Source organism: Bufo bufo, chromosome 3 (assembly GCF_905171765.1).
Source record: "Bufo bufo chromosome 3, aBufBuf1.1, whole genome shotgun sequence".
NCBI classification, from domain to species: Eukaryota; Metazoa; Chordata; class Amphibia; order Anura; family Bufonidae; genus Bufo; species Bufo bufo.
Genome location: NC_053391.1, coordinates 257551371 through 257561999, shown reverse-complemented (window position 1 = coordinate 257561999; position 10629 = coordinate 257551371).

Here is a 10629-nt window from a genome sequence, read left to right as displayed (position 1 = left end):
CCAGTTGTTTCCTGTCCCTCAGAAAGTCGGGATCGCGGATTAGCAGCTCGCGCGGCCTTTTTTGTAAGTATTCCCGGCTCTGCCGTAGGGCCGTTGCAGGAGGAGGGGTCGCGGGATGTTGCTTTTGGTCCATCCCTCCCTCCTCTCGGTGTAAATCCGGCGGACGCTGGTGACCCCGGGCTCTTTACCTCCCGCGTCCTGAACCGGACCGGCAGTTTTCTGGGCAGCAGGGGGCGTTCCCGGGACCTAAAGAACGCCCCATGTGACTCCTCCGTGCGCCGTGCTGATTGGGCTAATTCACGTCAGCACGGCAGCACGCACGGGGGCGGGGCTATGACGTACCCGGAACCAGGAAGTAGAAATACAGAGCGGGCTGCCGGCGTTTCTAGCAGCCATCGCGCTCTGTCCTGCAGCAGCATGTCTCTGCAGACTGGATCCGAGGCCCCTGACAAGTCCTCAGATGCTCCCAGGCCCTCAAGCCCGGTAAGCCTCCTCCCTATTATTGTTGGAATTCTTAAGGGACACTCAAATGTTGTCTTGACTCCCCCAAACACTTCTCTTTGGTGGCGTTTTTTTTCTCCTCTCAAGTACTCAATATGTCACTAAAAATTGTGTCTCCAAGGGGAGAGACCTCTCAAAAAGCGAACCGTCCATCAAAAAGAAGTGTCCTATGTGCAAAAAAGCGCTTTCTAGTTCTCACAAGAAGTCCTTATGTCAAAAGTGCTGTGATAAAGTGGTTTCAGACGAATCCCCTTCATTAATTGAAAGCCTCAGAACCATTATTAAAGAAGAAGTGGGGGCTGCGGTAGAAGCAAAAATGCCTACTGTTCCGCCAAAACCCTCTACGTCAAGTGCTTCCATAATTGAGCAGGACTCGGACGTAGATGACGGGGAAATCTCTGCCGACTCAGACTCATCTGTTTCTGAGGATGTTTATAGAAAGCCTCTTTGTTCTATTGAAGAAACTGATTCATTACTAAAGATCATCCGTGCCACAATAAATTTAGAGGAACCTAAGGAACCACTATCGGTGCAGGACCAGTTGTTTGCAGGCTTGGCGGACAAGAAAAAACGTGTCTTTCCAGTCCACAGCAGTATCAAGACCTTAATTCTTAACTAATGGAAAGATCCTGAAAAACAACAAGCGACTTCAAAGATATTTAAAAGAAAATATCCCTTTTCGGAAGAAGATTCAGCCACATGGGATAAGACCCCTAGGGTGGATGCACCAGTGGCAAGAATCTCAAAAAAGACAGCACTGCCCTTTGAAGATTTGGGTTTACTTAAAGACCCAATGGATAAGAAATGCGAGAGTCTTCTTAAAAAAACATGGGAGTCCTCTACTGCGGTTTTAAGACCCGGAATTTCGGCAACTTATACGGCCAGAACCTTATCCCTATGGCTAGGCCAATTGGAAGAACATATCAAGGCAGGCACCCCAAGAGAAGATATCCTAGCCTCTATCCCCATGTTGAAACAAGCCGCAAACTATATGGCGGACGCTTCTGCAGACATAGTGAAATTGTCAGCCAGAACAGCTGCCCTGTCCAATGCGTCTCGTAGAGCAATCTGGTTAAGAACCTGGTCGGGTGATACGGCATCAAAAAACAAGTTATGTGCCTTACCTTGTGAGGGGGATAGAGTGTTTGGCTCAGCACTCGACGATATTTTGGAGAAAGCATCAGATAGAAAAAAAGGCTTTCCCCCGGAATCGAAGTTCTTTCATCAGAGACGATCCTTTCGGCCCCAGAGACGTGGTAGACCTGATCAAAAGAAAAAAGAATCAGGGGCATCGTGGCAGTCATCCAGAGGAAGAGGGAGGGGTTTCCTATTCAACCCCGAGAAATCTTCCCGGACCACTACTTCCCAATGACGCCAGAGGAGCAGTAGGGGGAAGGCTCATGCATTTTTATCCAGCTTGGGTGAAAATTCAGGCCTCCCCTTGGGTGCTGGGGGTTATAAAAAATGGCTACAGTCTGGAATTAATCAGTGTCCCCCCAGACCGTTACATGGAGAACTCCAGACTCAGGGGAATAAATCAGGAAGCAATGGACCAACAGATATCTCTCCTGTTGGAGAAAAAAGCCATCATTCCGGTTCCAGCTGGGGAACAGAAGAAAGGATTCTATTCTCCCATATTTCTGGTAAAAAAAAAAAAACGGTACCTTCAGGGCGATAATAAATCTAAAGACCCTGAACAGATATGTGGTTTACAAAAAATTCAAAATGGAGACGGTGAGATCTGTGGTCAACCTTCTACAAGAAAATTGTTATATGGTGACAGTAGACCTGGCGGATGCCTACTATCACATCCCAATCCAGAAGAGAGACCAGAAGTTTCTGAGAATATCGGTTTGGTTCTGGGGATCCCTCCATCATTATCAATTTCACGTTCTCCCATTCGGCCTCAGCTCTGCCCCGAGATTATTTACAAAAGTCATGACGGAGGTAGCAAAATTCCTTCATCTAGCAGGTATTTCCTTCATACCATACCTAGACGATTTTTTAATTACAGCCCGTCAGAAAATCTTCTCCTGTGCCATCTTCAAACAATTCTCTTTACCCTAACTGACCTGGGATGGATAATAAATCACCAGAAGTCCTGTCTTCTCCCCTCACGAGAAAATATCTTTTTGGGTGTTCTACTGGACTCACGGCTTATGACCTCTTTTCTGCCAGAACAGAAACAAAAAAAATTGATTTCCAGTACCAAGAGTTTCCAAAGACAGAGGATGACCTCCTTCAGGGAAATGAATGAAATTATTGGGACTCATGACGTCAACAATTTCATGTGTAAAATGGGCTCAACACCACTCAAGGCTGCTCCAAGCCTTCCTTTTAGAAAATTGGGACAAAAATCAGTTATCTCTGAACAAGAAAATAAAAATTCCATCATATCTGAAGATGAACCTGATCTGGTGGACGAACCAGTCGAACTTATCCCGAGGGGTGGAGTGGAGACAGAAAAACTTATTAGTCACCACCGATGCCAGTCAACAGGGCTGGGGGGCCCACATGAATGGAATAATGACACAGGGATCCTGGGAGACGCAGCTACAACAGGCTTCATCGAACATGAGGGAGCTAAGTGCAGTCTGGGAAGCCATAAAAAAGTTTTCTCCCTATATCCATCCAAAAAACGTAAAAATCCTTTCGGACAATTCTACCACGGTAGCTTACTTAAACAAGCAAGGGGGAACAAGAAGCAGCTCCCTGTCCCGAATAACAAGGAAGATTCTAGATTGGGCCGAGAGAAATCTATACTCTCTATCTGCAGCCCACGTAAAAGGGAAAGAAAATCAATTGGCGGATTTCCTAAGCAGGGATCGACTGCAGCCGGGGGAATGAAGCCTGAACCCTCAGATCTTTGCTCCGATTTGTGCCAGATGGGGCACTCTAAAAATCGACTTATTTGCAACAAGGAAGAACAGACAAGTCGAGAGTTGCTTTTCCCTATCCTCTCTAGACCAACCCCTTGCAGTGGACGCTCTGTCATCACCCTGGCCTCAGGATCTACTTTATGCGTTCCCACCCTTTTCTCTAATACCAAGGGTCATTTCCAAGATCGGGGAAGAAAAGGCTCAAATTCTCCTAATCACACCCTTCTGGCCCAGGAGAAGATGGTTTCCCACACTGAAAAACCTAGCGGGAGTAGAATACTGGTTGCTGCCACCCCGACCAGATCTACTTCTCCAGGGACCAGTAATGCATCCCAGAGTCAGCCAGCTTCGCTTGACAGTCTGGAAACTGAAAGAGGTATCTTAAGACAGAAAGGTTTCTCAGAGTCAGTAATCTCCACACTGTTACATTGTAGAAAACCGGTAACATCTAAAATCTATTTGAGAACCTGGAAAGCTTTTTTACGTTTTGGAAATGACAGATGGGATCCCTCTAGGGAGCCAGAGGTGACCCTAGTCTTGGACTTCCTTCAAACAGGGCTTGATAAAGGTCTATCTGTAAGTACCATTCGGGTCCAAGTAGCAGCTTTAAGTGCTTTTCTAAATGTCAAACTTTCAGACGTGAATGTAGTAAAAAGATTCCTTAAGGGGGCAAATAGAATTCGCCCTAGGCTTAGATCTTCGGTGCCTCCTTGGGACTTAAATCTGGTCCTATCCAGGCTAATGCATCCTCCCTTTGAACCCCTCGGAGAGATCTCCTTGAGAACATTAACACTCAAAACGGTATTCTTATTAGCAATCACCACTGCAAGAAGAGTAGGAGAAATCCAGGCTTTCTCTATTCTTCCTCCATATCTTACGATTTTAGACGACAGAATTATATTAAAACATGCTCCAGAATTCCTTCCTAAGGTAGTGTCCAAGTTTCACTGTCATCAGGAAATCACTCTTCCCTCCTTTTGTTCCCAGGCGACATCAGATAAGGAAAAGTTGTTCCATAACTTGGATGTTAGAAGGTGTGTACTTCAGTACTTGAAAGCAACCAAGGTTTTAAGGAAGTCAAACCAGTTGCTAGTACAATATCTGGGACTTCACAGAGGCGAAGCAGCCAGCAAAACCTCCATCTCCAGATGGATAAAGGCCTGCATCACGTTAGCCTACGAAACTGAGGGGATTGCTCCGCCTCCTTCACTGAAAGCTCATTCCACCAGAGCATTGTCGGCATCCTGGGCCGAAGGTGCCTCAGCTTCTTTGGAAGATATCTGTCGAGCAGCGACATGGTCCAATCCTTGTACTTTCTTTAAGCATTACAAGCTGGACATTTCCACCAATAAAGATCTGTCCTTTGGCCGCAAAGTCTTATCTGCGGTAGTCCCACCCTAGTGAGGTCTCCTATGTTATTCCTCCAGGTAGTGCCATTGTGGAGGCGTGGGGAAAAGACATAAATTACTCTTACCGGTAATTGGATTTTCCTTTAGCCTCCACAACGGCACGGGATTCCCACCCAAAAAAAATAATAATATATATATATATGTGTATATATGGATATATATATATATATATATATATATATATATAGATATGGAAGTATGTGGATAGTTCTACATGTATACTCTTTTGAGATGATTTATGAGCAGTTGCTCTTTTCTTTATTTAGCACGCTTTGAAATTTTATATTTCGAGTGAGATTATCTCTGTTGTTTTGTTGCCTTATTAAATTACTCCTTGTTTTCATGCCTATTCTGAGTCCTAGGTTATTAACTGGAGAGGTAAGAGGGAAGGGGCCCTTTATTGGCTGATCTCGCTATTGTTTCCTGTCCCTGAGAAGGCGGGCCAACCTCCAGGTAGTGCCGTTGTGGACGCTAAAGGAAAATCCAATTACCGGTAAGAGTAATTTATGTCTTTTGTCACTTCAGCAAAGGGCATTTATTATGTGGAGGAAGTTAATATAAGGCACTTACTAATGTATTATCCATATTGCTTCCTTTGCTGGCTTTATTCTTTTTTTCATCACATTAAACACTGCTTGTTTCCATGGTTATGACTGCTTGCAAACTATATGAAAACGCACTAGCCTCTCTGGTGGTTGGGAATATGGGAACGCACGTAGGCATGCATTCGCAGCAGCCTCATCCCAGCCACATCGTATCAGCGCTGCAGCAGTGGCCGTACCCCTAGATATGAGCAGATATGTGATGGAAAATTGAATCAAGCCAGAAAAGGTGGCAATAAGGACAATCACAATACATTAGTAAGTGTCTTGTATTGCTGAAGTGCCAAAACCCTTTTAATTCTAGAGAACAATTTGCTGAATTATTTGTTCTCTCTAAAATATACTCTGCATGTGATGTGCCCATTTTGATCAGCTCTGCTCTCGCAGGGAAAGCTTTTTTTCCACCTGCATCAGGCATTGTGGGGGAGATTTAGAAAACTGGTGTAAAGTAGAACTGGCTTAGTTGCCCATAGCAACCAATCAGATTCCACTTTTCATTTTCCAAAGGAGCTGTCAAAATTGAAAGGTGAAGTCTGATTGGTTGCTATGGGCAAATAAGTCAGTTCTACTTTACACCAGTTTGATAAACAACCCCCTGTGTTCTTCTGTTCCATCTTAGGAATAGAAAAATGGAATTCAGGCCAAAGATGGATCAGTCACCTGATGGGCTGCAATGGTGCTTGACTGACCGCATTGACTGTATTGGGGTTTCCGTCATGATGCCTGCCACCCTACCAGACATAGTGGCACAGCATGCAGCATAGTTTTGTCTGGAAATTTTGTCAGGATCTGTATTGGATGCCTCAAATGGAGCATCCAACACAGAAGGGAAGGAAGCCTGATATAAACTTTTATTGCAACCAATACATGTATATTTGCTTGAGGAATATAGATACCATTCTGCATTGCTATATTCCTTATAGGTAAGTAGCATATATTAAAAGTAGACCACACAATTTATTCCCATTTCAACAAGACCCAAAAACAGTAGCTGCTAGAGAGGGTTGAAAGGTGTTCTCCGAGAAGCAGAAAAGCAAAAACAAACAGAAAATGTTAAAACATGTTAATATGAATACATGCCTAAATATCTTTAATAATTTATAATGTCTCGTTTTGTCTAGTTGGGCTATCAGTAGAGGAATTAAAATGGCCGCTGTGAGATTCCTTCACATAGATTCCGTCCTAAGGAGTTAGAATTCAGAGCAGGAGCTGTATGGAGGGTCTGTTCTCTGCTTTATCGGCCCTGTAAAATACTATGGGGGGATTTTATCATAAGGGGAATATTTGAAGTCTGTTTCACTTGTATCTGTGTTGGTGTACAGTCGTGACCAAAAGTTTTGAGAATTACATAAATATTGGAAATTGGAAAAGTTGCTGCTTAAGTTTTTATAATAGCAATTTGCATATACTCCAGAATCTTATGAAGAGTGATCATATGAATTGCATAGTCCTTCTTTGCCATGAAAATTAACTTAATCCCCAAAAAACCTTTCCACTGCATTTCATTGCTGTCATTAAAGGACCTGCTGAGATCATTTCAGTAATCGTCTTGTTAACTCAGGTGAGAATGTTGACGAGCCCAAGGCTGGAGATCATTATGTCAGGCTGATTGGGTTAAAATGGCAGACTTGACATGGTAAAAGGAGGGTGATGCTTGAAATCATTGTTCTTCCATTGTTAACCATGGTGACCTGCAAAGAAACGCGTGCAGCCATCATTGCGTTGCATAAAAATGGCTTCACAGGCAAGGATATTGTGGCTACTAAGATTTCACCTCAATCAACAATTTATAGGATCATCAAGAACTTCAAGGAAAGAGGTTCAATTCTTGTTAAGAAGGCTTCAGGGTGTCCAAGAAAGTCCAGCAAGCGCCAGGATCGTCTCCTAAAGAGGATTCAGCTGCGGGATCGGAGTGCCGCCAGTGCAGAGCTCGCTCAGGAATGGCAGCAGGCAGGTGTGAGCGCATCTGCACGCACAGTGAGGCGAAGACTTTTGGAAGATGGCCTGGTGTCAAGAAGGGCAGCAAAGAAGCCACTTCTCTCCAAAAAAAACATCAGGGACAGATTGATCTTCTGCAGAAAGTTTGGTGAATGGACTGCTGAGGACTGGGGCAAAGTCATATTCTCCGATGAAGCCTCTTTCCGATTGTTTGGGGCATCTGGAAAAAGGCTTGTCCAGAGAAGAAAAGATGAGCGCTACCATCAGTCCTGTGTCATGCCAACAGTAAAGCATCCTGAGACCATTCATTTGTGGGGTTGCTTCTCATCCAAGGGAGTGGGCTCACTCACAATTTTGCCCAAAAACACAGCCATGAATAAAGAATGGTACCAAAACACCCTCCAACAGCAACTTCTTCCAACAATCCAACAACAGTTTGGTGAAGAACAATGCATTTTCCAGCACGATGGAGCACCGTGCGATAAGGCAAAAGTGATAACTAAGTGGCTCGGGGACCAAAACGTTGACATTATGGGTCCATGGCCTGGAAACTCCCTAGATCTTAATCCCATTGAGAACTTGTGGTCAATCCTCAAGAGGCGGGTGGACAAACAAAAACCCACTAATTCTGACAAACTCCAAGAAGTGATTATGAAAGAATGGGTTGCTATCAGTCAGGAATTGGCCCAGAAATTGATTGAGAGCATGCCCAGTCGAATTGCAGAGGTCCTGAAAAAGAAGGGCCAACACTGCAAATACTGACTCTTTGCATAAATGTCATGTAATTGTCGATAAAAGCCTTTGAAACGTATGAAGTGCGTGTAATTATATTTCACTACATCACAGAAACAACTGAAACAAAGATCTAAAAGCAGTTTAGCAGCAAACTTTGTGAAAACTAATATTTGTGCCATTCTCAAAACTTTTGGCCACGACTGTACTTTATGCCACATTTATCAAATGTCACATGTTGTTTAATAAATTTGTCTTATACTTAAACTTAACACTTTTGTCAAGAAAAGCACCTTCAGGTTTCCTGCTCTACTCCTCTCCTGGATTGCGACCTTTTTTGCAAATGTAAAAAAAAAAAAAAATCTCAATGTGAAACTCATTAACATAGCTAACCATGGCCAGTTTTCTACCCATGTTACAAAACTGAAATGAATGGTGTAAAAATGCAAAATGGTGCAAAATTTTTGCGCAAATGAGCCCAAAGAGCTTGCAAAAGCCCCATTTTGCAACTTTTTTAAAAACAAATCTTTATTTGTAGTAGCATATACAAAATAGCCATGAACATACAAATTTAGCATGTCGACGTGGTCATGGTAGCAGATTCAGCAAACAGTATCCAAGAAGTCAAGCTAATACACTGCAAAATATACATACATCGTGCCTCAGATAGCTAGTACATTTTAATAATGAAGATGTATAAGCGGTTTCAGATCAATGGGATTGTGGAGCAAGTGAGATGCACCCTTGGGATGTACTGGCGGAGGGAGGGGAATACTGATGGCACCACAAGGTCTGGAATCATGTGAGAGAGATTCCTCTACATAGTTCTGTTAACTTTAAAACCCATTCCCTGATGGACAGGGCAGCTTCGCTAAGCCAATGTCTAGGTATTGGCAGATGTGTCTTCTTGACAGGGCAAGACTTATCAGGTAAGTTAAGTAAAACTAAGGTAGGGGTTAAATAAATGGAAAAGGAGCAGATCTGAATAATTGGATAATTTATACTTGGGCATGTCCCCCAAATATGTAAGGCCAACCCAATAGCATTATGGCACCTCCAGCACTCCGTAGGTTGTGAGGGACGCAGCTAGAATGTCTGGGGTGTGATACCACCTGGTTACGAGCTTGTGCGAATTCTCCTGAACTTGAATACACCTGGAGGCGCCATGTGATTTTTCTAAGATTTGTTCGACCTTGTCCTCTGAGAAAGCACTGCTTCCTCTTCAAGATTAGTTTACTTGAACGGGACAAGTTTTTGTAATTACACTGCGCCTCTGAAAATGAGACAACTTTAGTGTCATCTTGAAGTGGAAGCAGTGCTTGTACGATCACTGCCTCCTCTTCAAACAGTTCTTCGGCAGGGGTGCTGAGAGTCAGACCCCCACCGATCAGATATTGTAGGGACTCGCTCTGGTAGACAGGATTAGCGGACGACAATAAGTTCTTTGGATCAAACAGTTCAGTGTTTTATTCACACTTTAGGCAAGTGATAAAACAAAGTCATATTCAAACAAAAAGTCACCTTGCGGTGTTGGTGGTAATTCACACCATGCGGCAATTCTGCCTCAAAGAGTCCTTAACCATAGCAGCACCAACCTGTTTTCACGCCAAACTGGTAGCAAGCCTTCATGCAGACACAAGGCTCCCAGATCCCAACACAGAGACCTGGCTTCTGAGCCCAGCTGCCTATTTAAGGACAGCCAGGTGCTGCCAAAACCCGGATCGGCATTTTAAATCCGGTCCGGTATTTGACCTCACCTGGCTGTAAATCAGCCCAGCAGCACATGCTGGGAGGAAAATACCTGTTTTCCCAGACCAAACCTCTCACTGTGTCACAATATGTACTGGCGTATAAGAGAAAGGTTATCCTAATGGGACAGCAACTTTTGTTCTTGGAACAGCTGAAATCCTATCTTAAGGCTATACGATTATTATCTGCTTCCTTAACTATTATGCTGGAGATCAGAACTTCAGAGAAGCACATTTTTGGACATGATCAGTGCCAACTGCAGTTGCTTTTTGCGTGTGGCACGTTTTGGTCACCTGAAGTAATTCCATTCATTAGTTCAACTTGGATGAGAAATTTGCAGTATGACCGAGGCTGAAAAGTGAAAGGGGACACACTAGCAGACTACCTGTTTTTCTTTCTTATGAGAAGCAACAGAATGTAACTGACCACTCTTCTGACAGTGACTGTAATCTAGTGTGATTTAATACATATGCAATCAAATATGCGAAGGAAACTGACCTCACACACAATGGTGCCAAAACTAATAGACCATGACTGGTCATCAAAGCAAATAATTGTGACAGTCGCAATCCATCATGGTTGGTCCGCGTCACATTTGATTGTGAGTATTTGCACCGCAGCCTGTCAAGTCTTGGATTCTCATGGTTGTAGTGTGTTGTTGTCTGCTGTGGTCAGTCATAGTTGAGAGCAGTTAATGAGGCACTCTGAAGTAATTTTTTTTGTCTCTCGTTTGTAAATGAGCTGGTATACATAATCATTTTATCCCCTTTATGCTGCAGATGTTTCCCTTTTTTTGTTTTTTAACTCCCTGCATTCCAA